We start from the raw sequence: 27,912 nt of genomic DNA, 5'->3' as shown, positions 1-27,912 counted from the left end.
CAGCTGGCCTTGGCTCAGCTACAGAGGAAAGCATTGAAACCGACATAAAGGTGACCGAACCGCCCAACCTAAAAAAAGATGAACCAAAACACCCCCCCCCCCCCCCCTTAACGGATAAATTCATGGTAATATTGAAAAATAGTCAAGAAAAGTAGCCGAAACCGAAATGGCCCAAACCACTGAAAAGTAAAAAAAGGAGTTGGAACTAACCTAAAAGGAACAAAACCACCCGGCATTTTGTGTAGAATTTCATAATGTGCCATACATGAATTAAAATAAGCAATTAAAATAGAATGGCACATGGTGCATGTGAACCTTATTCTTGCGATTGCTATCCAGAAATGGAACCTGTATGCCAGGGGACCAGCCGGTTTATGTTTGTTTAAACAGGGTGTGTACTTGCTTTGTTGTTTCGTCCGTATACGTTTCCTTTTCTCGAGAGTATATAGGGCTGTCGGACTCCGTCCCTTCTTTTTATCGAGACACAAAGTACACACGTGCATTCATGCACATTATATTGGTGCCGCTTCACTACGTTCTATACCAACTCATATCGCTTATCTATAAAGTTTCAACCATAATAAGTGTTACTGTTTATGCGGCTGTTGGCGCATTTAAACCACCCTACTCCCTTGTGGCCCTTTTCCTTTCTTCATCTGCCGGCCACGACGCCCGAGGGCACAGGCCACCTCTAACCACCAGCTACGCTAGCCACGATGTTTTCCCGCCGAACCAAAGAGGAAAGCTAAAGTTGAATTGTCACCCCAGTCTTTGCAGCTTCACTTTTGTTGGCTCAGGGAAGAAAACGCAACTCTGAATAAGGCACTGCTACAGAAAACAGATGGAGACGCAGGTTTCTCTAGCGGTGTTTGCAGCTCGAAGTGTTCTATCTTGACAATTTTTTTTCGCCCGAACTTAGAGGTGGACACTAGTCACGTTGTATTGTCATTCGTTGTACTTCCCTAGGCGATGTGTGACTGAGCCGCATGTGTTGCTCAGTTCATCTCAAGACATACAGTTGCAAATCTCTTACACTTACCGGCTTGCCATACGCCCACATGTGCCTCAGGGCCTAACGATACGTCCCGTGGAATGTAAAAAGAAACCTTATGTGTGCTTTTACCGCGTCAGCAACTTGTAGTTTCTGTGATGTCATAGAAAACCTAAGTATTGCTTCAGTGTGCCGGGCCAGCCCGGGCCATCAGCACAGCCCGGCCCGTCCGAAGCATTTACGTTTCGGCCCGAGTCCGGCCCGGGCCCGGGTGAAAAGTAAGTCGGGTGACCCGAGCCCGGCCCGCGGGACAGGCCGGGCCGTGTTCGGGCTTTCAGGTAAGCCCGAGCCTGTGCAAACCGCTAGCTTGGAATAAGCGAAATCACAACAGTGTGCTTATGGTGTACTCTGCTTCGTAGTAGGGGTACACCTTCATTGGGGATGTGAAGATGCCAGCTGTCCCTGCCACCTTCAAGAGTGAGTAAACAAAGAAGGCGGCTGATTATTTTCCTATTAAATACAATATTAAGCAGTGTTTATTCCTGTTAGCCCTACAAGTACAATGCTCTGTTTCTGTGAATCTTAAATGAACTTCTCGATATTGTACGTGGGGTTCAGGTATGACATCCTTAGCAAAGAGAGTGCAATGTCGAAAACACATTCGTTGCGGGACATGCCTCACAGCAGTATTTTGGTTCTACACAGACATACTGTACCCACAGCCGTGCTATATATTCGTGGCCGTAATTCATTTGGTTGCATTTTTAATGTAGATTTAAGAATATATAGCCCTCAAGTGTTGAATACTTCTCGGTCAAATCTAACGCCTATAGTTATAGTACCAAAAAATACCATAGTTTTCCCTGTCTGTAGTTTTAATTTTTCCCACTCGCAGCAGACTTTCAACTACAAACGCAAAAATTTATATAGAGCAAGCATTCAAAATTAGTCTTCCAGCCAGCACTTGCGATACTACGCTGTGGCAAATATTATTGATTGTTGAGTGACTAAGAGGTCTGGGTACATTTTTTCCCCCCAAATAGGTATCGCGTTAGAAATGCACGCCACATACAAAATTTAATGCCGCATGTTATACTGATACGAAGTTGCCCAACAAAGAAAACAGTAATTAGAGGAACAACTACATAACGAATGAGTTCAAGGAAAGAACTAGAATTGGTTGCGAAGAAAAAGCAATTCACGGCTTTCGGTTACAAAACACTCGTAGCGAAGGACGATGGCAGCACGCGCAATATCACCTTGTCTCACCTGATGTCTGATTATTAAAGCTTTAAACTTACAATAAATATACTGTTGAAATACCGTCTACCGTAACTGTAGGTTTCCTTATGTGCCACCAATTCTGCAAGCGTCTTTTGCAGAGAATTCTGTATATCACAGTAGGGAAAAATATAGTAAAGAGAACAAAAAGAACTTTATGCGTAATAAAAATAACAACACTAATAAAACTTCTTGCAGCTCCATTAGTGTGGAATTTCCACTCGCATAAGGCAGGGAGGGATGTGTGTGTGGGGGGGGGGGGAGGGGGGGGCGGCTGTGCTGTCTCTACAAAATAGACTGATTCAGAAGAGAAAATACACAGCAATTTTAAAACACATGACCAAAAACAAAAAAGGAACGCAACAAAAAACAACCATTTCATGGCATGAACTGAAACTTTCTCAAGTACCAAATCTCTATGAAGAGTTCTGGGCTTGGGCAGTTCAGTTTATACTTCGCGTGTCGTCTATTTAGGTTACAGGTGACGCATAACGACGCGGTTTCCTTTCCACATTGGGCTAGCAGTAGAGGCAGAAACGCTTGTGCAGTTTGAAGGAAGCAGCGTAGTTGCATGTTGCCAACTTAGAAAGGTCCATAAAAGAAATTTTGAACAGGGCATCATATAGTTCATTTTTTACATGAAGTACATTGAGCTCTCATAATGAGCTCTTGTGTGGACCTTATGATTTCTTTTTCCGTATGTAATATTGTGGGCTATTTCATGTACCATGCAATAAAGCGCGTTTTTAAAATTCAACAAGGTTTTTAAAATTTAACGAAATTACAAGTAGTTTAAGTATATAAGCATTTAGGGGTATATCCACGTAAAACTTTGTTAACACATTGTTTTTTTTTGCCTCACTAAAAGTCGGCCGAAAGGCATGCAAATGGATACACATCACATGTAAGCGCTTTGAAAGCTCTTTTAAAACTACCCTCTATGATAAAGGTTGATAAGATATAAACCAACTATTTATTTTTACGAACAGAGTCAATAGGCAAGCCAGAAGATTTCGGACAGGCGCTGGTAATACAGATACACTTTTGAGAGGGGTTTTGATATACCTGCTCAACAATTCAAGAGAAACTTACAACTAAGACACCCCACAAAAAATACATGATACTGCACCCCATAACTGACGCCCTAATGAAATGGCATCACAGGAAACGAGCATGCCATACTTAAGTTGGTGATTTCGACCACCCCGTTTTATAACTTTAAAACTTGCATGGACGGAGCAGATATTATTTTTCCACTGTTCCTCCACACAACGGAAAAATAACACGCGCATGCTGTTTGCAAAACGTTGTTACTTACATGATAGCCATCCGTTGTGCTGTTGAACCGATCTACGTTGAACCTAATTTCACCTGTCCTAGTCTGGAGGCTTTGGGAATGCGTGCTAGTCTGACTGTTAACTTCGCCAGACACAACTAGAAGGGCTGATGGTAGGAAAGTGAAGAAAATGCGTGACATCATTTCCTACAGCTCTGGCTGTACTGTCGCTAGAAAATCAGCAGTTTCACCATATGAAGAGTTGCAGCATTTGAATTTCCTGAAAAGTTGTGGAAAAATTGATTTCAATGGGGGCTTTATAATCTGTTTCTTGATCTTGAAAAAAAAACATCACAAATGTTTATTTTAATTATTGTAATATTAGTGCTGCTGCGGAGTCTCTCTCCTGGAGTTGGCTTGCTGACATTGTATTTAATTTTGAAACATTTGTCAAATTATAAAAAAAACTATTTTGTGTTTATTTTTGCGAACATAAAATAAGCCGTACACGCTAAAATAGAGGCAAATTTCATTGGAAATATTTTCGTATGTTTCTACATTGGGAATCACGCTGTCGGCAGTGCTTATAATGAATCCAATCTTGGTCTTGAAAAGATGCTATTAAAAGCTGTGACATTCAAAAGTCAATAAATCAAGAAAAGCGGCAGACAATTTGATTTAAGCGACGTCTTTGCGAGAAGCGATGAATGTTGAGTGAATACATAGGTACAGCCGAAGCGTGCGTTTCCATGGAAACAGTTTATTACAGAAATGTTATGTAAGTACAGAAAATTCTAGTACACAATAGTGCGTGCGGCATATTTGGGCATACAATCAAGCCTCTCGTATGTCGGAAAGCTTGAGTACTGCCCTTTAAACCAGTCAACATTTCCAATGCGCTTCGGTACCCGGCATTTTACACGACAGTGCCAATGTCCTTCTAGCAGGGACAGTGTGAGAGCCGTAAAAATACTTTAATATGGGATTTTGATGAGCTTTCTTGCGGAGCAGTGGTCATTTGAAGTTTTCGTTGGCACCTCAGAACAGCTCTGTTTCAGCTACTAACGTGTGCTGCATTACTTTTTATGCACGGGCGTCTCCGCATCATGTGTGCACAGCGACCGTCTCAAGATCTACTTCGAAAGCTCAGAGAAATTATCTGTCCGCACGCTAACGCAGTATTCTTTTGAAATCAGGCGTATAAGGGCTTACTGCGTGTGTCCCCTCTTCCTCTCGCGAAGCATCCCTCCGTCCGTCGCGAGACTCCATCCAGCACTCGTGTTGCTCAGTGGAGTGTGCGCCCACTGCACGGCGAAGAAGCAAGGAATGGAAATTTCGGCGACGAAATGCCAATACTGGTGGGCGACAAAAGGACTGACGGGTAGCCACTGCTGCTGCTAAAGACGACCAACCGACTATTGAAGCGTACAGAACGCAAAACACGCTTGCCACGCTCTACGCGAGGAGTTAGCTCTTTCCTTACGGCTCCATAGGCATTCGGACACGTCGTTTCGATGATTTCAAACGTCCCGCGAATAGATAAAAACTGCGCCTTGGGGACAGATACTCAATCTGGAGTATCAATTGCAAACTCCTTTTTGATTTTTTTTCTCCTTCGTTTAAATTTCGCTTGCGGAATTCTTAACTCCATGGCGTGCGGAGAAGACGGGGAGAGTGAACTTTGCCCTCGCAATATTTACCGGACACTGAAGTTTGCCCGCCACTGCAGCGCCGCCTCTCGCCGCTGCTTAGCAACTTTGGGCCGGTGGATTTCGTGACCGGCCGTTCAGCGCACGTGAAAACACGCGCGCTGAGTGTGGTTCGACGCTGTGTGGCGGACGTTTTTAAAGAAACATGGTTATAATGGTCAGTTGAAGTCTCCGAAAAGCATCAAAATGCTGCAGGAACTAATTTTGGCAGCGCCGCTTCTCCTGCGTCAAGAACTGCATCAATTGCGAAGAACAGCCTGGCGTAATTTTGTACAGGTTTCCCTGCAGCCGTGGAAGAAGGAGCGTCACAAGAAATAGATTTCTGCTGCACTAATAGTTAAGCAAGTAAGAAAGCCATGGCATTTTTTGTCAGTGGAAGGAGTAAAATTGTGAGTACGATTACCGTGTATGTGCAGCGCAGACGCGAAGTACTGTAAAAATAAAACGTTTGCTTTCAGTGTTTCATGCACATCGCAAACTGCGATATTTTTGAATCTCACGCTGTAGTTTTTGCATAACACAAGGTAATAACGTTTCTGCCACTACTGTTTTATCAGCAGTAACCTTTTTATCAGCGACATTCACGGGACCGAATGGACGCCAAAAGACGGCACAAGAGTATGTTCACAGCACTTGGCGGGTGGTGCCAGAAGCAATGTAAAGTCTGATTACGCCTAGTGCCCTACTTCGTTCCCAGAAGTGTACATAGTGCGGCAATTTCGAACGAGACCATGGCGAGATATCAAAAGCAAGATGGCATTCACACGCGTTATTTGACTCTTTCAATGCGTTTTGCGTACTCTGAGAGTTGAGGTTAATATTTTTTTAACCAAAGGGGGGTTGAAAAAATACTTCTATAAAGAATTCTGAACGGCCTGAACAAATTGTATCACAATTAGCCGCTAAAACGACTCTAACATTACTCACAAGAAAGAAGCCGAAACTAAACGTGATCTTCGTAAACAACCCACAGCTCGAGCCGCTGTAGCAGCAGATTTCACACTGTGCGGAACAGAGTTTTGGTTACCTTGCCACCAGCTAATAACGTTCAGAATGCGCTGTTAGTCAGTGACAACACCAACCGAGTTGAAGAAAGGCCAGAGAAAAAGGAACTGTAGTGTGATGGCGCGCGAACAGAGAAAACAACACAGATACGCCGCTTTCGTGCAGCGCCGTTGTATACACTGGAGTCATTTTATTAGGCCGTGCTACACAAAACAATTGGTACTGACCTGGAGAGAAGCGCTTTTCCCTGGCTGGAATGGGCACTTCCCAACGATGTCTGTCTCGTCAATTTCTTTCACGGCGTACGCGCGCCCTGCAACGTACAATTTCTGTCCCATCTCGCGCAGGGGAGGCGAAAACTAGTACTTTAGCCCCGGATTTGTCTGGAAACCACACAGAAGCACTTGAGACATAGGGAAACTATTCGCCGGAGCAGTTTTCAAGCACGAGACAGCTTTCAAAAACAATTGCACAATTGAAAAAAAAAACAACAACCGAGAGGTATCGAAAATACGAACGCGCGGCTGCCGTCCGGCTCTCACCGGCGCTGGGTGTGCTGATTCGTCGCGCCCTCTGAACAGTGACCGGTGCCTATTGGCGGTGAGCGCGAACAGAGGTGGCGCTGCGAAGCGCGCCTCCGTGACGTCAGCTTAGGGATTCTCGCATTTGTCGTCTGCTTGACTCAGGATCGCTCTCCCTGCTGTTTCTTTGCGCCCGGTCAACGTCAGATGCTTGTCCGCGCCAGAATTGGCGTGTGAGTAACTTTTTATCATAATAATAGGCTTAAAATAGCATACACTAGCTCATGGTTTCAATTAAAGTATAGTTCTGGATACCGCTACGGGAGAAACATTGCCGGCGCCACCCCATTCCTTGCGAAGCCGGTTCTGTGCGGAGCGCGAAGAGTCGGAGCTAGGCGTCAGCTTCTCATGTAAGCATTCGAACAAAAGGAACAGTCAGCTGCTAATAACCGACAACAGCGAAAATGGCAGACCAAAACAAATTGTAGGCCTTCAGGGCTGTCGGCTTTGGCAGAAAGCATCACGATTCCTGGTAATCATATGTAAAGTAAAACAGTTTTTGCAACCTTGCCGAACGCTCGAACGCGTTTTGTTACATCACTTTACGTTGTCAAGGCATGAAAGTTTGCCGACATGCACTATAGACTGCAAGAACTGTAGGTTGAGTTCCAAATAACCCAGTGTGTATATACGCGCGTGCTGATTCTATACCAGGCATCTAACCAGTGTGGAGGTTTATTGAGCAAAACGAGTCACATCTTCGTTAAATTTATAGTAACATATATATGTTTGTTAAGACCTGGAGCGATATTTCGGAACATTTTGCACAGCCAAATCTTCCCGATATTCGGATATGCGTTATAGGAAAACTGCACTCAAGAGAAGGAAAAGGAGGAAGAGGAGGAGGGGAAAACTTTGTTTAACAATTAAATCTATCTTGTTAGTGGGCCGGGTCCTCAGTCCAGGACAAGAGAGTAAAAGTAATTTCTTCAAATCATACAACGCCATCCCGAGTAGAATAGGATTTGTTGTTCGCGCCTGGAGGGGTTGAAAAGCAATAAAGAGCTACTTGGAATTCTTCTTCGGTTTCGAGTCTTGTTATATATGCAGGTATATTATTTATTACGTTAGTTAGCGAGTATATCATGCCTTCAACACCGTAATCATGTCATCATTGTTCGAATTGAGAGTCAGTTCGTTATGATAACGATATAATTACGATAGAAATTCGCAGCACAAAAGCCGCTTTCGAGTACTGTGGACCACGTTGTTTAGGGCGTGATCGCGGTGGCGTAGCACAAACCTTCTCATTGTATTTGCATGTGAATAAACAAAGCACGCTGCGGATATGCACCTTTTTGCACGCAGCCGTAATGAAAGCCAATTTGTGAAGAAGGGAATGTATGCCATACAAAATGAAGAAAATATCCACACGACCTTTGTGAGGCTCCCAAACATCCCGAAACCTCCTAATAAGAAGTCGGTAACGGCGCAGAAAAATTAATGCGTTGGGCAGAAAAAAAAGCAAGAAACATTACTCCGATACAAGACAACAACAAAAGAAACAGAAGAAAGCCGCTTTATTTCCTGCTGTGCGATGAGCGTGTAGAGGCCGCTGCTTGGTACGTAGTATTAGACTGTTGAGTCTTCATAGGAGCATCTCAAAAATACTGCAGGGAAGCCTACGCATTTTGAATACTTATCGAGAAGCTCTGATCGCTGATCCTCGCGAATAAGCAAGAAAGGACGAGTTACACACGATCTTCTGACCAATACTCTGAAGGAAGTTGTTCTCTATCTCTTCGTGTGTTGCAAACATGTGGGGGATACAGCTTCAAATTATTCCGATGCGTCAGAAGCTGGCAAAATAACTGAGTCGCTAGAAAAACGCCTTTTAACGCACTACAGCAACCTAGCGGGCGATTTCTAGTCCAGGCACTGTTGCCCCTCACAAGCGGAGTGTAGCAGACGACAGCAGCGCAAATCCGTAAGCCGACGTCAGAGCCAGGGGGCGCCACTCAAAGAGCCCCGAGATCAAACACAGTCGGTCGCTGGCGGCCGTGGGACGAAGGACGAACCGCTCCTAGTGTGGATGGCGCTCTCGCGTCGTCTGCTCGTTCACGTTGCGTGAGGCTCAAGACGCGCGCTGCACACGACAAAACAACCAATATGTGTACTTGTTTGGCAGTAAGCAGTGACATAGTTACCTCTGCTTCCGCATTTCCCCTAGAAATGCAATAATCAGCGGGCGTTGAGGGTTAATGGGCTGGTTTATTTCCACGAAACATCTTCGCCGTGGTGAAACGTGTTATATGCGTGAAATGTGTTATAAGTTAACATTGCTTCGACACATTGCACTTTTCTTATTGGTGAGTGCAGTCGACTGCCGTTTCGGGAACGTCAAAGGGTGCTACTTGAAGGTGGAGTGGTGGTTACTTAAAGGATATAAGTTTAATAGACGAAACGAGTAAGAAGCGACAAGACCTGTACGTACCCGTGCATCTGCTAAAAACTTGTAAAATTGTGCTGTGTCCTTATAGAAAGAAAACCCGAACAAGAACAATTACAATGCACACGACCCGTGCACTATCACCCATAAATTACCGGGGACGTACTTTGCACCCGCAAGCACCGGCGTGATTGAATTTTTCCGGTACATTTTCGAAAATAAATACCATTTTTGGACAGTCGTTGCTTATACTGTGTTGGTAATATTACGTATATTTACAATACGTTTCTCTTCGGGGGGATTTGTGTGAGTATTTCGGGGGAATGTGTCGGTAAAATTAAGCAGTTGTGAGTTTGCGCCTGTCCATTAGCATTTCGTGTGTCATTTTCATTTTCAAATCCCGACATGAATCCCCTTGTCCAGAAATGTGTTTCGCTCAGCATAATCAAATGCCTATTATGGTCACGTTTTAACCTCTTAAGGTGGACTTCACTTTATAGAAGGAGGAAAAATGCCGTACTATAATGCACGTTGCTGCCCAAATATCTCTGAAGTGTGTGAGCCGTGACTCGCTGGATTTTTTTTTCACACACTACTCTAGTTTACCTAATTTTGAAAAAAAAGGCGAGCCACAATTTCTAGACAATCTCGGGCCAAAAGGGGGGTTAATCAGCGCCTACGCGTTGAAGTACTGCTTTTTCACTGCTACGGAACACGACGCCTAGCGTGTTTCCAATTGCTAGTAATGCTGACTACCAACGTTTGGCTTTTCGCGTTACATGCGTTCTCTTTTCGCTGCCCTTGGAACGCTGGCAGGATCCCCCCTCTCTGCCCTCAAAAAAAAAAGAAAAACGAAAAACTTTTATCCGTGCGTTTTTTAGCGAATCCTCAAGAATTAAATGCCAAGACAAAAGCGAGGTTCAGTTTACAACACAAAGTAGTTACGGAGAACCGTTTCACTGTTTCGTAACGAGAAATAAAGACGGAACATTTTACTACATCTGCAACAGGGCAACTTCATTTACCATCTTTATGGTTCGTAAGCGATATTACGCAAGAATGCAAACACATCTCGCTGTTCTAGGCACCTGTTAGGTTTTGAAAGGAACGCAAATGTTCAACAGCGCACCAGAAAATCTGTGCTCAATGTAACACCAGCAGTTGGATTCCAAGTTGAACATTTTCACTAGGGTCACTTTGCAAGTCTCGCTAAACATAAGATGTTGATTGTACTGCGTGCGTTAGCAATTTAAGTCGCAAGATCAGTTGCGACGTAAGCCTTAAATAAGTGATACGACAGTTATTTAATAAACCTGCCTTCAGATTCACTAAAATTTCTTTTAACTATAGCTGCGCGCGAAACAACTGTTAGGACGATGGCATTGATATTGATATCTCTGCTCTGGTTAAAATTCAGTAATTTTATGTTGCCGTAGGAACACACAAAAAAATATTATAAGTTCTTAAAAAAAATTCCGGGGCAGTTAAGTGGTGTTACCAGTTCAGGGCATCCCACAAATGCGTGCTACCAGTGAAAGCGATTGAAACTGCTGTTGTAAACTGAATTCCGGAGGTCGAGGCTTCGTGATTTGTTTGAATTATTGGTTTCATTGAATGCTTAAAGCCATAGTCTGGAAAGATCTAGCGTGCTCGGAGCCACGGCGAACACGTTCATGGTCATTTTTGCAGCTGTTCTGAGATTTCCGATGGGTCGCCGCTTTGTTGGCGTAATAATGAAAACGTGTTGCCTTAGGAACCGAACTACTGCATACCACTCTTGTCTCCGCATTTTGTGCGCACATAGGGCGCGAGAAAGGTACGAAGCGTGCCCACAGTGTGCATTCTCCCGGGCCGCTCAGCGGAGCATCCGCACTAGCAGCGCGATGGTGTCGCCACCTACATGACGATCTCGCGGCTTATATCTGCGACTGGCACGAAATTAGAGCCCACTTCAAAGCGAGCTCCGCAAAGCGGACAGCCGCGGAAGGAACTTCTGCAACTGCAGCTGCTGATTTTAGATGCGACGCATCTCTTTGACTCGCCTTGTCCCTCCATTCATCCGTAGTCCGCAAGCCTCTCCCCCAGTCTCCTCGCCCCGCCAGCTGCGCGGTAACGCCGCTCTCACCGCAGCACCATCTTGCGTTAGCGCTCGGTCCGCTCGTCATGCCAGCTGTGCGTCAGCGCGCGTTAGCGCTCGGTTAACACATGCGCACGCGCTACTCTCTCTCATTCCCCTCACCGTTAACGCGCGGTACATATAAACGCGATAACTGCATCGCTCCGCTCAGTCGCTCCACCGCTGCCGCTCCGATGACATCCGATGACTACCGATGATTTGAATGGAGACTAACAGGTCTGCTACCGCGATGGTCGGCACAACCGTAACAAGCACCGTCCAGATGCGTCGCATCACCCCGTGGTTTCCCCCCGCGGAAAGATGTGGTCAATTTTTTTCTTACCCCAGCAGCAGTGATGACTCCAGCAACAATGTGGGCTCGCGAGATTTTTAGTTCGGATGAAGACGCTCCCATTTAAAGGCCTCGGACTTTGTCAAGTGCAGGTGGTAAGGTTCGTTTGGGATTTCGCGCCGTATTTATAAGCAACACGTGCTTCCTATCTGGAGAATGTGGTTTTACAGCCCTGTGCACAGTCCGTTCTGGAAAACCTGCAGCGGGAATATCTTGCTAAATACCGCGCCCCGTATCACGTTATCACCTTCAAGGTACCCTGACACTCATGTCGGAGTTGCCTTGCGGACCGAAGCACGCCGCTTCTCAAGAGCGCTGGATTTTTAAGTGCAGAGCACTTTAGGGGCTCTCGTTGTCTTCGTGGATCGCTCGCTGAACACGAGTAACAATGCATTCTGTCGTAGCGGCTGTCGTCGCGGCGGCCCACAGAGGCTACGAAACCAAAGCAGTTTATATAGTTATAAGCGTTTTAAACTCGTGAACCACAGGCGTTTGTCATATATCTCCCCGTTGTTTAGCGCAAATAAAACAGCAGATACATTTGAGACAAAGTCTGTGTATACAACCAGCATCGCCCGCGTTCATTTAGTTAGGAACGCACGTCGGGTTGGTTTTAGATGCGAATGCATTTCTTAGTCGGGGGTTGTCATGCGTTGGCCAGCGTGCGCCTAGCAACAGCTGTGGCGCGCCTAGCAACCGGAGCAGGTGGTAGCTGGGGCGGGAGTGTGTGGGGCAAGGGGAGAGGAGGAGCGCGCTCGGCGTGTGAGGGTGCTCGCATCGCGGAGCTCGGGAGGAGTAGCGGAGAGTAAGTGGAGAGGAGGAGCGCGCTAGGGCGTGTGAGGGCGCTCGCATCGCGGAGCTCGGCGGAGAGAGCTCGCGCGCGGGGCGGGCGTATTGCGCGGGTCTCTCTCTCCTCTCCGCGTACCCTCTCTCCGCTCGCTGCGCTCGGAAAAATATATATAAATGCAGCGGAGCGCGCGCCTCTCTCCGTGTCTGCTTGCCGCAGCGCACTCATCGGTGCACCCAATGCATTCGCATTTCCGTACGATCACCTTCGGGGAGGTGGGAGGAGTTTTTTTATGATAGTACACGAAAAAAAGTCACGTGCAATGCCGGCGCGTGTGCGAGGTAAAGAAAGCCCAAAAAGAACAGAACTCCCGCTGGCGCCGTTCCAGGCAGGGAGCGCGCGAGCTCTGCGAAAGCGGAAAATTTGAAATGCGTAGGAAAAACCTCAATTGAATACATGATAAGAGGAATGAGACAGGGCGTGAAAGGTAGGAGCGTGGTGGGTGGGGATAATGGGCGGATAACAAACGGAGCCGCCGCCCACTGCCGCGAATCACTGCACTTCCTACAGCTTTCAGATTGAGTAGAGCGGCTTTAATTTGTTCCTTGTTTTTTTACCACTGAAGTGATAAGGAGTTTGCGCGAGAACACGAAGAAATGTGTTTGGATGCATATCTAAGAGATACGCACCTACTATAGAGTGGATCCCCATAGTGGCACAGGCGTCAGGGGCGCAAGGTTTGCAGACCCGCGAAAATTCAAACCTTGGTGTATTGCATCCTACCTTAGGAACGTAGAAACAAGTTGTATGTCCGATAATTACTGAAATAATTTTTAGGCTCAGTGCAATCGCCCATAGGTATTGTGTCTGTACTTTTTTCTGCATTTTTTTTCTGTTTCTTTGACCAATAAACTGGAAATGATTGTACCTTTCACAGAACTGCAGTTATATGTTTCAAAAAGCAATCTATAAGCTACATCTTCATGCATAGCAAAGCGACTTGTGTCCTGTAGCTCAAGAGAAAAAACGTTTTCTGGCAGCACTCAAAATTGGCCATTTTCCGCCGTAACAAAATTCAGAAACGCCGCGCTGTGGACGTATACAGCTGGAGGAAGGCAAGCTCATTGTGCCGAGATTCGAGTTCTCGAGGGAGGGGGACTTTCCGGACTTCTGAGAAGAATCGATTCTGTGTCACACTACCTCCTGCTTTACAATGCTGAGCCAACATAACATGAACATGGCTTAGTAAAATAAATGAAAACTTTTCCTATGTGCGGGCGGGAGTCGTGCACTGCCAGTAACAGCAATTCACGTACGTGCAATACATCAGCATTTTACTTTTACGAAGTTCTCTATTGTGGAGTCAACGGCCCGTCGCCGCCGTTGTAAGGTTTTTTAGAGTAGACTGAGCCGGGAGAGTGGTGCATGGGGGGAGCCCCTTGCGCTGGGCTGCGCTGGGCTACGCCATTCTCCCTAAGTTTGTATGCTTGACTTCCCGAAAGTGCTCTCGAGGCACCAGGTGAACGCTGGAGTTTTTTTTTTTTGGGGGGGGGGGGGATATTGTCCAATCTCCGTAAGTGGGTATTTTTAGCTTGATGAAGGTGTGCTCGTTGCGCGCGTGCACGAGCGATCGGCCTTTTCTTGGTATTTTAACTGCGTACACCATACGCAAACGGTTTGCTCAACAGCTCCGTCTGCCGCGCCACTCGCGGCACGCTGGCCCACATACTACAGTGCACACCCCAAGACCCCGCACCCTCAAGCATCCGACAGCTACCAGTGACAGTGCGAAGAGCTATCACCTCGTCAGACTACAACACCCAGAAATTAGTCGTCCAGTGCGTCCGGGAGGCCCTGGAGAGGCAGCGGGTAGGCGGCGCGAGCCCCTTGGGGCCGAGCGCTGGACGCCTGACCTGAAGCTCCTAGGGCTGGCCCGGATGATGCCATCGGCGCCACCGGACCGTTACTAGTCAATAAAGTCTTTTCTCTCTCTCTCTCTTCGATGTTAACATGCAAAGGCGGCCGCTGGCGGCTTCAACAGTAACCAAAGGTCAGAATAGATGTCGCATGGAACGCGCGTGGGGTAGGCTGCCTTGATGCTCGCGCGGGGGCGCGCGTATCGAGGCACTCTAGCGTGGGGTAGGGTATTTATTTATTTATTTATTTCATATTACCCCTAAAGGCCCTCAATGAGGGTATTACATAGGGGGGGGGGGGGGCATACACGCACTGAATCCACATGTTCAAGCAGTATTAGACAAAATAGAAAAAAGTAGAAAAGAACAAGAAACCCTGGGTTCAAAAAAAGAAGATAGAAATGAACGAGAAGAAAAAAAAAGAAAAAAAGAAAAGGAAAAGCAAATTTAATTCTACAAAATATGGCAGGAATACAATGTGTTAAAAATAATTTGAACGAATAAACGGATTGCGCTTGGGCAAGACGGTGACAATGAAATTGCTCTACGGAATTAGTTAGGTACAGTTGAATACAGAAAAACGATGAGGGCAAAAAAGAGAACAGCGGTGGGGGCACAATAATACATATCAAAAAACAGTACAATTCAAATCATCACGGTTGGCGAAGCAGTTCTTGAAATTTAGTAATGTCAGTTTGAGTTGCTATATGCGAGGGTAAATCGTTCCAGTCAGATATGGTGTGGGGCAGGAATGAGTGTGCATACAAGGACGAGTGACACAGTGGGCGCTTAACTTTGTTGGGATGATCCCTGCGTGGAAAAATGGCTGATGGAGGCTGAAAGAAATCGCTGTGAAGTGTTGGGTGGAAGTAGATTATATGGAAAAGGGACAGACGAGCATGAGCGCGACGAACGCATAACTTATCAAGTTCAGCTCGCTGTTTTAATGTTGTGACGCTGAAAATGTAAAATAATCACAAAAGATGAAGCGAGCAGCACGGTTCTGTAATGACTCGAGGTTATTTGTAAGATATGATTGATGAGGATCCCAGATTGCAGAGGCATATTCTATTTTTGGACGAATAAGGGTGACATATGCAAGTCTTTTTACATGAGATGGGGCTTGTTTTAGATTACGCCTGAGTATTCCTAAAGAGCGGTTTGCTGAGGCAAGGATAACGTTAATATGGTGGTGCCATGTTAAACCATTGCTGAAGTGAAGACCGAGATATTTATACGTGTTCGTTACTTCTATTGCATTTTTACTTGTATTGCATTTTGACTTCTATTGCATTTTGTATTGCATTTTGCAATGTAGAGGTACGGTGCACGCGCCTCGATGCGCGCGTCTCCGTTGAACGGCGGCGCTGGCATAGAGGCTCCCGTCATGGAGCCGTCCAACGTGGTAAATTTAAATTGACTTTAGCGAACCTCTAGTGTAGCGAACCTCTAGTGGAGCAGCAAAGCTCCAGCTTTGCTGCTCAACTAAAGACATTGAATGACAATGTCGCAAGTTTACTGCCTATCATAGGTAAGGTCAACGCACTGCCTGAACTTCTCGTAACAGTTGGAAATATTGAGACTTCTATGAAGTTTCTCTCCGCGAAGTACAACAACGTTCTCACTAAGATTGAAAAACATGACTCTGATATTGCTGCACTGAAAAAACGTGTTGACCGCATTGAATCTGGTACCTGGAACGCGATCAGGCAAATCAGGTTAGAACTAAACGAGATGGAACAGTATAGTCGGCGGCAGAACTTAAAAATTCTTGGGTTGGCTCGAGAAGAACATGAGGACTTGTTCTAAAAAGTGAATACCCTGGCTCGTAAACTTGAACTTCCCGAGCTAACAAAATCTGACGTTGATGGAATGCGCCGTCTGCCCCAACGGCCTGGAGAGGAACCCGCTGTAATTGTGCGGTTTAGGTCAGTTTTCTTGAAGCAAAAGTGGATGCAAGCCCGTTCTCGCCTAAGGGCCCAAGAACCAGACATGCGCGTCTTTGATATTCTCACGCCTTGGAATAAGCGGCTGTTGTGGCTAGCGCAGGAGAGAGCAGAGGAAGTGGGCTAACGTTTTGCGTGGCAGAATAACGGACACGTTTTGGTTCGAAAGGATGAAGGTGATAAGGGGATTCGAATCCAAGAGGAGTGTGATCTGGAAAAAAATGGTCTAATGTGGCTGCACTAGCTATAATCTGTTATTACCGCAGTAAACTTCGCATCTTCTAGCTGTGCTTACCATGATGTTGATTCTTTCACAAATAATGTATGTGGGAACAAAACGCGCACAAACTGTTTTCGCTCTTTCTCTTTCACCTTAACATACGCAGTTTTAGAAATAAAGAAAATGAAATGAGCATTTTTTTATCCTGTTTGGGCCGCAATTTTGATGTGTTGCGTTCAGTGAAACTTGGTAATCGGATGCTGCTAGCGCAGTGAATTTAAACGGATATAAACCAGAAACAAATAATCAAAGAACCAAAACAGGCGGTGGTGTCGCCTTGTACATGAACGAGGCTCTTTAGTATGAAGTTGTTCCTGAATATACTGTGATAAATTCGGCTATTGAATCGCTCTTAATTACCACAAATGTGCACGTTCTAGGCGTTATTTCTCGCCCTCCTTCCGGACCCCTAGAATTGTTTTACGACGCTTTCAATGCAATCTTACAAGATCTCCCAACTAAAAAAAAAGCAAGTGGTAGTGATGGGCGCCATTTTCATATCAATTTACTCCAACTATGTCCTTTGAACACTGAATTCCGAAACACAGTATATGTCAATGGCTTTACAAACTTAATTGATATACCGACAAGGATTACATCTCACAGTGAAACGCTTCTAGACCGGTGTGTAACAAATTGTGAGAAAGAGGATACCATGGCTGGTGTGCTTACTAGTGATATAGGTGACCATTTACCTTTTTTTTGCTCTATTCCAAGACTGATCGAACATAAAACTCATGCTTTATGTGCACCTAAAATCTTCAGGGAGATGAATAGCGGTAATGTGAAACATTTCCGCCAGCTTGTGTCGTCCATGGAATGGAGTGGTATTTCCTCAACTTCAAATCCCAATACCTTTTATGACTTGTTTATGACAAGATCATTGAGGCTTATATTAGTACATATCCTCTTATTTGACTAGAGCCAGATAAGGCAAAAAGCCTTGGATTACACTTGAATTCTTAAAAAAGAATAAACGAACGCAATAGCTTGTTTGATAAATTTGTAAAATCCAGGGATTTAATGGTCCTTATGGATTGCAAGAAAGTTAGAAATAAATTAACAACCGACATAAAGAGAGCGCGCCTTCAGTACTACTCAAACGAATTTGCGAGTATCCAGTTTGATCCCTCGAAACCTTGGGCAGTTATAAAAAATTTGCTTCGGAAATATCAAAAATTTCAGTGACATCTGAACTAAAAATAGGCGAAGGTACCGTCACTGGAAAAGCCCTCGCTAATCTGTGCAACCAACGCTTCCTGTCTTTCGGGGTGTCCACTTCACGTAGCTCGGATCCAAGCGCTTATTTAACTCAAGACGTGTGCAGCTCAATCTTCCTCCATCCGTCTACTACAATTGAAATTACCAATGTGTTAAATAGTCTAACAAATAATTGTTCTTCCGGCTCTGATAAAATTAAGGCAGCACCAATCAAACCTGTGATAGACATGATTCCTGAATCTTGTGTTAGCTAGCAAATACAATTCTGTCAACACGAATCTTCCCCGATAACATGAAAATAACAAAAGTAATTCTTTTAGATAAAGGTGGTGCGATTGATGAAATAATTATTTACCGGCCATGCAGTGCTACCCGTTTTCTCCAAGGCTATAGAGAAAGTTATAAATTCTAGACAATCCCGTTACCTTCAAGAGCTGAAATTAATTTCTGGAAATCAGTATGAATTTCAAAAAGGGAAATCTACTGAACTTGCTTTAATCAGCATCAAGGATAGCCTTATTCACAACATAGAAAACCCCCTTTATTCTGTAGGAATTCTCTTAGACTTTAATAAGGCTTTTGATTCAATTAAATATGATATTCTTTTTCTTACACTGTCACATTATCGTATAAGGGGAACTTCACTTCAGTTTTTCCGCAACTACTTACCAGACCGTGAGCAATTCGTCTCAGTTCATGATGTTCAATCCGACAGGCAAAAGATATCGTAAGGTGTACCACAGGGGTTTATATTGGGGCCAATTCTATTTCTTTTATACACTAATGATGTTGATTCGATTCCGTTCACCCAGGATATTGCCGCGAACCATGTATGGGTTTGTTTATTTATTGTTTGTTTACTGCCCGGCCACGCTCGGGTCTGTTATCTGTGTCCCAAGCGAAGCGCATCTTCCAATCTTTATTTTTATGCCTCACGGGCTATTTCATTCATATTAAGCAGACTGTTTCGCCATAACGTCACTAGCTCAGAATATTCTTCTTTGATCTACAATGTTCTTGATGTAAATCGACCGTTCCAGAAACACTCGCGCCGAAAGATCAAAGCCTGCTGAGCAGATGCCACGGCATTCGAATCGCCGGAGCTCGCCCGCACATGTCACTTTGTTGACTGCTGCTTCGCCGCCTGTGTATTCTTTGAGTTGATAGGGGAGCACAAGTTCGCTCTAATTAACGTGTTTTTCTTGAAGACAACTGCGTCGTCTTTGACATCGCGACATCTGAATAAACAAACCCATACATGGTTCACGGCATTACACCGCGATCACGTCACTTCCTCCTTGCGTTTCTTGGAGGAACGCAATTGCAGCGTCCTTGTTTATATGCGGGTACTCCTCGGTGAAATTACTGACCAAAGAAGTGATTGGCATTGCTTAAAGCGCGCAATGCCTCTTGCGGCAGACACTCGGCGGTCGAGTCGAGAAGCAACGTTTGGTCACTCGCTAGAATAGCGTCGATGTCAGGAGCAGAATCTTCACAGTAGATGGTAATCATGAAGCTTGCGCGGGATGGCAGGGTGGTGAGATATTCGGCGATACGCACAGCAGCACGGTGTTCTGGGTTCGGTTTTGGCATCATGGAGTGATCAGAAGAAAGTTACCGACTTGTTCTGTAGATCGATTGTTGCACCGTTATCCATCAAAAAGGCCATTTCAAGAATTACGTCGCGGGAGTAGTTGAGCCAAATGATGAACGCGCAGGGTACGTGGTGCAGTCTATGCTGAAGCGTTATGTGCCCGTTCCACTGCGCGTTACAAGATGGCCTCCTGCTGTGCGTACGTGCGGACCGTCCCATCTGGTCGTAACTTTCTTGAGCTTAGACGCGAATGATCCGCTCATGACTGAGTAGTCAGCTCCCGTGTCTATGAGGGCAACAATATCAAAACCGTCAATGGACAACTGGACGTCGGACGCCGCCTTCCTTGAGTTCCGGGAGCGTCGTGACGTCTTATCTCCGCTTGTGCGTCTTGGCGGTTTGGCACTATGCGTCGTCGTTATTGTCGTTTTCTCAACGGCAGGCTTGGTCATGTCGGTTATGCGTCGCGCCGTGTCGTAGTCGTCGTGCTCGGGAGTCACGTCCGGTTTATATCGGGCTGTCGGGCAGAGGGCAAGTCGTGAATCATGGTCTTCGGCTAGTCGTTGCGTCGTTGGAGCGTTTTCATTTGTCCGCCGTTGTGCAACTTCACCTCCCGAAGTTGCTGCTTTTAGTTTCCCCCACGTGGGCGGGGGGACCTTCCACGTGTGAACTAAGCATTGCTACGGCGGTTGGGCGACTGGTATGGCTAGGGCGACGGCGATCGGCTGAAACGTGCTGGTTCACGGCTGGTGTTGGACAGGTATTCTTCGATCTCCAATGGGCGCTGGCCGGGTAGGGGGTGGGGTGCGTCGGCGGAGAACCCTTGCAAACCGAGCATCTTATAGGGGCAGCGACGGCAGATGTGCTCGGCCTCTCCGCAGCGGTAGCACAGCGTATGATTGTCGGGCGTTCCCCACACGTCAGTTTTCCTTGGGGCGGGGGGTTGCACCGCAGGTGGTCGGGCCGGCGACAGGGGACGACGGTACGGAACCTCGTGACAATAGGCAATAGGGCGCAAGTGGAAGAGGGCGACGGACCTCAGCCGCGTAGGCCATCGCTTGCGGCTCGTGTTATGCTTCTGGCGTCGTTCAAGTTCCCAGCGCTTGCAGCACTTCTTTTCTATGATGTCGGTAATAGAAGAGACTTGTGCTTATGGCGGCGTTGGGACAAGTTTTCGCAGCTCCTCTTTCACTATTGTGCGGATAGTCTCGCGTAGGCTATATGCCGGAATCCGCATGCTGTCGACTTAGTTCGCATTAGGCTTGCCGACAAAGTTGCGGTCGTAGTGCTTACCACGCATTTCGAGGGCCTTTTCAATTTTGCTGGCTTCGGTCACGAATTCCGCGACGGTTTTGGGCGGATTTCGGGCAAATCCTGCAAACAGTTCTTCCTTCACGCCGGGCATTAAAAGTGTAACATCTTTTCTTCCGCCATGCAAGGGTCAGCGCGCCTGAAAAGTCTCTTCATCTCTTCGACGAACACAACAATGCCTTCGTTAGGGTGTTGTGTCCGCGTCTGCAGGAACACTTCGGCCCTCTCTTTTCGCACAACCGTGGTGTACGTCGTTAAAATTGCGTCATGAATTCGTTCCAAGATTCTAGGGAGCTCTCATTGTTCTCGAACCAGATCCGTGCTGAATCTTCAAGGTCGAAGAACACTTGCCTCAGTGTCTCCGCGTCCCGTCTTTTAAAAAGCCTGACCCGTTCGATTTGCTCCAACCAGACTTCGGGATCCTCCGAAGGTGACCCATAAAATGATGGGGGTTCCCTCTGTTGCTGAGGAACGAGGGCGGGATTGGTAGCGCTTGTCATGGTGCCTGCGTTGATCATGGTGGTGGTCACGACATCTTCTTTCTTCACTTTACCCGGAAGCAGTCCAAACTCCGGCTGAACACTTTGCTGTCGGCGGCTGACACGAGTGGGGCTTGCTTGTCGGCTTGACGAGGGCTTAGGGTGCATTTACCCCGCACCCCCACCAGATGTCACGAAGTCAAAGATGACATAGTTTGTCTTAAAATAAAACATGTTCATAATAACAGCGCTACCGACACAGACAGAAAGAAGAGGGCACAAACACGGCGCCGTGTTTGTGCCCTCTTCTTTCTGTCTGTGTCGGTAGCGCTGTTATTATGAACATGTACCAACTCGCCCAGTCTTCCGTTTTAGCTTTAAAAACATGTTTATTGCTAAGGCGTTGTGCTGCTGAGCACGAGGTCCCGTGTTCGATTCCCGGCCGCGGCGGCCGCTTTTCTGATGGAGGCGGAAAGCAAAAACGCGCGTGTGTAGGAGATTTTGGCGCACGTTAAAGATCCCTAGGTGGTCAAAATCAATCCGGAGCCCTTCTCTACGGCGCGCCTCATCGCCTGCGTTACGTCGGCGCGTTAAACCCTACAATCAATCAAATCAAAACACGTTTATTGGAGGGAACTTGTGCTTCACTAACAACTCAAAGAATACACAGGCGGCGAAGCAGCAGTCCATAAAGTGACATGTGCGGGCGAGCTCAGGTGATTCGAAAGCCGCGGCGTCTGCTCAGCAGGCTTTTATCCTTCGGCGCAAGTGTTTCTGGTACAGTCGATTTACACCAAGAACATTGTAGATCAAAAAACATTATTCTGGGCTAGTGACATTAGGCGATACAGCCAGCTTATCTGAATGAGATAGCCCTTGCGGCGTAAAAATGAAGAATGGAAGACGCGCTTCGCTTGGGACACACATAACAGACCCGAGCGTGGGGGGGGGGGGCGTAAACAAACAATAAATAAACAAATCCATACATGTTTCACGGCAATATGGTTCTTTATGCTGACGATAGGGATCTTTTTTTTTTCGTCCACTGATTTGGCATCCGTCATCGCCAGAGCAAATTTTGGTTACAACAGCTTTCCCTCTGGCTGGATGCAAATAAATTAGATCTTAATGTTAAGAAAACGAAATACATTATTTTCACCTCTAAGAATCGGCCTACGAGGATTCCTTGCCCTCTAACCTTTCAATACCTTCCGATTGAAAGAGTTCAAATACACAAATTTTTAGGCATTTTCTTTCACGAAAATCTTCTTTGGAATTACCGCGTAGGTTTTTGTTAAACACAAGACCACCCAATCAATAGGAGTGTTAAACAAACTGCGTCTTTTCTTACCAACACCTACAAAGCACCCACTGTATTTTCCCTTCTCCGTTCTCGATTGCAATATTGTGTTTTGCTTTAGGTGTTACTTCTACGTCCTACCTTAACGTTTTCGTTTCGATTCAGAAAAGATGTATTCGTTTTATGAATAACTTACCTATGGCTGTTGATACCTTACCTTATTTCTCACAAAATTTAATTATTAGCATCCATTAACGAATTTAAGTTATCTGAGTTCATATACCTAATCAGGTATGGACCGCGAAACCTTTCTCTTAAAGTACATACGTTTGGGCTTGCTGGGTGAGGAGAGCGATGCGTTTCTTCCAAGACTCAACTGGCGCAGCTTCTGCGACCAACTGCAGGGCACGTTACACTCAAAAAGGACATGGCACCTGCTTCGCTCTCTTCTCGATCCCACTAATACCCGGCGGCATACCGACCATAAGATACAACGCCTCATCAAGAACAGTGATCTCCCCTCGCAATGCCTTCTTGCGTCGATCCAGCTTCATCTCTTCGGCCACCCAAGCTCCTACCCCCCTCCTCCGGTCAGCGACTATACGGGTAGTCCCAATGAAGAGCTCGATGCCCCTTTTACCTTAACGGAACTCACCGCAGTGCTTGCCCGCCTCATACGCAATACCACGTCCGGGAAAGATAACGTCACATACCGTGTACTCCGTAACTTGGATGAGGAGACCCTGCAGGAACTCCTCATTCTCTTCAATGCTCACTGGCAAGCAGGAACCCTTCTGGCAGATTGGCGACATTCAGACATCACCCTCATCCTGAAGACGAACAAACCCCTCATCCCCACCACTCTCCGCCCAATCTCTATGACCTCTTGCCTCGTAAAGCTTCTTGAACACCTGATACATCAACGCCTATCCGATCACTTAGAAAAGCAGAACCTCTACCCTCTTACTATGTTTGGTTTTCGCCAACACCTTTCCACGCAAGATGTGCTCATCCAGATCAAGGAAGAGGTGCTTGACCACCTCCGCCGCACCACCCCGAAAACCATTCTTACATTAGACGTCAAGGGTGCCTTTGACAATGTTACACATCAGGCCATACTAGATAACTTAAACAGCACGGGATGTGGACTGCGAACTTTTCAATTCGTCAGTGCCTTCTTCCGAGACAGAACAGCAATTCTCCGCCTGGGCCCCCTCACCTCAACTTCTTTCCACACCCCGGCCAAAGGTACACCCCAGGGTTCCGTTATTTCACCTTTACTCTTTAACATCGCCATGCTCTACCTCCCGGCCAAGCTGCAAGAAATTCCTGGAATTCATCACGCGTTCTATGCTGATGATCTCACCATTTGGACAACCCGGGGCTCTAGCGGTGAGCAGCAAGAAGCCTACAGCAAGCTATTGACACAACAATGGAATATCTCCAACCTAGAGGACTAACATGCGAACCTACTAAATCTGGCCTTCTCGTTCTTCGTGCTCGTACTAGGGGAAGAAAAGCTAACACAACTCCCGATCCCCACGTCAGCATATCCGGTGCTTCCATCCCACAAGTTCCCACGCTTCGCATCTTGGGAGTTCCATTCCGTCAAGACGGATCCAGGTCAGCTCTCTTACCACAGCTACACAAGACAGTATCCCAGCTGACGCATCTCATTCGCCGTATCAGGGGCTCCTCATAAGGACTGCGATAGTCAGACACATGTCGCCTCGTACAAGGCTTGCTCACCAGCCGTATCACTTATTGGACCCCCTTCGTCAATCTGAAACCCCAAGAGACTAACAAGTTGGACGCCCTCATAAGAAAGACGTACAAATCAGCCCTCAGCCTGCCTACTTACACCGCGAACGAACGTCTCATGAAACTTGGCCTCCAAAACACCCTGAATGAACTCATCGAAGCCCAGCGCGTGTCTCAGCTGCAAAGACTTGCCTTCACCCCCACAAGCCGTCAGGTTCTTCATAATATAGGCCGAACCCCGCCCCCTGCTCGTCTTAACCTACAGCGCATCCCCCTTTCCATTCGGCAACAACTCAGAACAGCGCCATACCCAGGCACAAGCACCCCCTTTACAACCGGGCGTAAAGAGAAGCTCGAGTGCGCCACCTCGAGAAGCGTTACGGCAATGACCCGCAGACCCCTTACACGGATGTTGCGCATCCCTCCCCAATTCTCCGGCTAGGCTTGTTACCCTGAACACTTCTGGCAACACCCTTACTGCGGCAACTTACCGAAATATGCCTACACCCGAAGCCGAAGCCCTGGCCATCGCCCATGCCATTACTACACATCAAAATCAGCCTTATCTCACCATCATTAGCGATTCACAGCAAGCCTGCCGCCTTTACCAGGCCGGTCTCCCCCCACAGCAAGCCTTACCAATGCTACGCTGCCTACCTCCGGACCTAAAAGTGACCATTGTATGGACTCCTGGACTTGCCGGCCTGGTTGGGAATGAAGCGGCTCATGCCGCAGCCCGCGATCTGCACTACCGGGCACTCCCAACTTAAGGACCGACACTGGGTGCTACCCTCCCACCACTGAAGACACGCTCCCTGCCCTTCATTCCACCTTCAGTGCCATACTGTCCCACTACAGGCACACACGAAGAATATACCCCCCGCCCCACCCCTCCCTCCCAACACACCACGCCACCCTTTATCGCCGCCTGCAAACTGAAACCTTCTATAATCAACCCATCCTACACCATATCTCGCCGTCCCTTTTCCCCTAGAACTGCCCGCACTGTCACATACCTCTCACGACTTACCACCTTGTTTTCTCTTGTCCTCACCACCCTACCCCCATCCCATCCCCCAACCCTGAGCGTTGGGAGTCCGAGCTGACCAGCTCAGCACCAGAGCGACAGCAAGCCCTGCTTCAACGAGCTCTGGACGCAGCTCGGACTCGCGGCTTCCTGGACTTGGGAGGCTGAGCACATCGTGGTGTGCACAATAAACGTTTATTCCTCCTCCTCTCTTAAAGTACACAGACACTCATCCACACTACAGCTTTCGGCATACTGTTTTCAAGAAAAACAGGATCAGGACGAATTACGGTACCCAATTGTTAGAATAGCAGATACCAAATCTTTTAAACTTCAACCCGACATAATCGGCCTTATTGATTGTTGTAGTTGTTCATATTCATTTAAAAAGCGAAATAAGCTTTACTTTATGAAATTATCATCAGTTACATTGACCTGATTCGCTACCTTCATGCTCTCTTTACATCTGTTTATTTGTTGTTTATTCAGATTGTAAACTATGCACCCCCTTTTGTTTGCTGGCTACAATGTAAGTATTATTGTAATCCTGCTATTTCTCATGTCATATTTTGGCTATTGTATAACTATGTTTCTATCCGATTATCCCGTTTTTTCCTTTATTTTCTTAATTTTTTCTTTCTCTTTCTTCGTTTTATGTGAAAGCTTCCAAGCTGAAAACGCTGTCTGTGCTGCCAGTGTTACCAGAAGCCAGAGATCAAGTCACGCGAAATGTACGTCGCGTTTAGCCTCGGCACCATGTACACAATTCTCCCGAAAACAAAACTTCAAACTTCAACCTCCAACTACATTCTTTCATCACAAAATGGATCGCGAATTTCTAAGGATTTTTTATGGAGATCTTGTGGAGTCACAACAAATACGACAAACACATCAGGGAACTCTGTGCTATGAACTTCCCCCGTAAAATATTTACAGACTTTTTATGGCTACTTTTCCACAAAAATTCATTAAGAGCGAACTTTTCAACTCCTCTATAGATATTCCGTAGGAATTCTACAGTCACATCTCCATAGAATCTCTGTGAACCTAAACACTCAAGGCCTCTATAAAAACTGAACAATGTTTGTTGTGACTTCACCATAAAAGTTCTTAAGAGTAAACTCTTCGACTCCTCTATAATTATTATGTACAATTTCTTCTGTCACTTAGTCATAGAATCTCAGTAAACCTAAACAACTCAAGGTTTCTATAAAGACTCTATAATTTTGTTGTCACTGTACAGAATGGGCCGGATCACGCGAAACGAAAAGAATGCTCTTGGTGCGAACGTGCAGAAGACATTATATTCACAGGCTTCACAGGACAGAGGTTTGGATCAACTACAAAAGGTTACACACTAAATGTTAGACGAGTATTGTTAAACGGGAAAGCACCGGGTGGTCCGCACCAGCGCTCGCAACTACAAGGTCCGCGACGGTCCCCGCGTTAATGTCCCGAGACCAGAACACGCTCATGGTCGCTTGTACAAGGATGCGGGTGCCGACGTTGCCCTCGTAGCGGCGCTTGCGTCGTCGAGGTTTGCACCACAGGTTGTGAAGCCAGAAGAATCTCAGCAGGGTCAGCTGAAGGGCTTGATCCCGCCTCGCCCCCAAGTCACGCGCCGTTCGGCACGCCAGAGTCCGGTAAACGGTAGTCCGTGCTGGCGACGATGCCCCGGGCCTTGGCGGCGACGCCCGGAACCGTGGCGGAGACTGGCGACGGCCTTGCCTCACTGTGGCAGGTAGACCGGACGTCTTAAGCGAGTTCTCACAGAGCCATGCCTCGTTCGATCCGCCTTGTCTCCTGGCTCGGTCTCGCTCGCTCTCTGCCCGTGAGTCATTCACCTCTTCCTCCTCCACCTCAGCTGCAACCTCTTGGTCTTGGTAGCTTTTTGGCGTCGACTGTGGCGTCATTCCCCTTCCTGGGGATGTTCCATCACGTTACCCCCCGCTTAAGAAAGTTGTTAGGGGAACAACTATTCTACAGTCCAAAAAAGAGTCCCAAACAAGTCCAACATACACAAAAATACTGTCCTCAGGAAAAATGTGTTTTCACGGACGCATGCAAGTTGCTACAGCACGTAAAAAGGAAATAATACGCTTCTACAGTAGGAGAGCGTTCGGCAAAATCAACACAATTTTTTCCCGTACAATGGCAAGCTACAGTGCAAAACTGTGGACATCCTTTGCCGATCGTAGGTATTGTTTCAATAGGTTATTCCCGCTCTTTTGTTTTAGTAAGATTCTGGGACACATGTCCCTCCTGTGGCCTACACGAGAGGCACCAAGGTTGGTGTCCGATGCGTCGTTTCCCGACCCAGACAAATCTTTTAGTCCTGTCAGGTGTTGGGAGAGCTTTTACTTCAGGGTGAGGAACGCGGCCTCCTCAGATGCACTCCAAGCAACACTCTTCCTCTTTGTTGTTTCAATGAAGTCAGTTTAAGGTCTGCCGATGGCAGCATAGTTCGGAATGAACTTGCGGTAGCATCCAGGCAAGTTGAGAAAATACTGCAGGTCCTTTCACGTTTTAGGTCTTTCCAAGTTCACGATCTTCTCTAGTGTCCGTGGACGCGGCACGTTGGAACCGCTCA

The 27,912-nt window shown here is 46.7% G+C and overlaps 1 pseudogene; it reads right to left on the bottom strand.

Annotated features, from left to right (window-relative positions):
- Positions 1-27,912, bottom strand: part of LOC144160572 (uncharacterized) — a 74,893-nt pseudogene that overhangs the window by 20,054 nt on the left and 26,927 nt on the right.

The sequence above is a fragment of the Haemaphysalis longicornis genome, unplaced genomic scaffold (assembly GCF_048455015.1).
Source record: "Haemaphysalis longicornis isolate Haplotype H1 unplaced genomic scaffold, Haemaphysalis longicornis Haplotype H1 scaffold_107, whole genome shotgun sequence".
Classification (NCBI taxonomy): domain Eukaryota; kingdom Metazoa; phylum Arthropoda; class Arachnida; order Ixodida; family Ixodidae; genus Haemaphysalis; species Haemaphysalis longicornis.
Note: the sequence above shows the minus strand (reverse complement) of the source record. Positions and strands in the feature narration are given on the sequence as shown.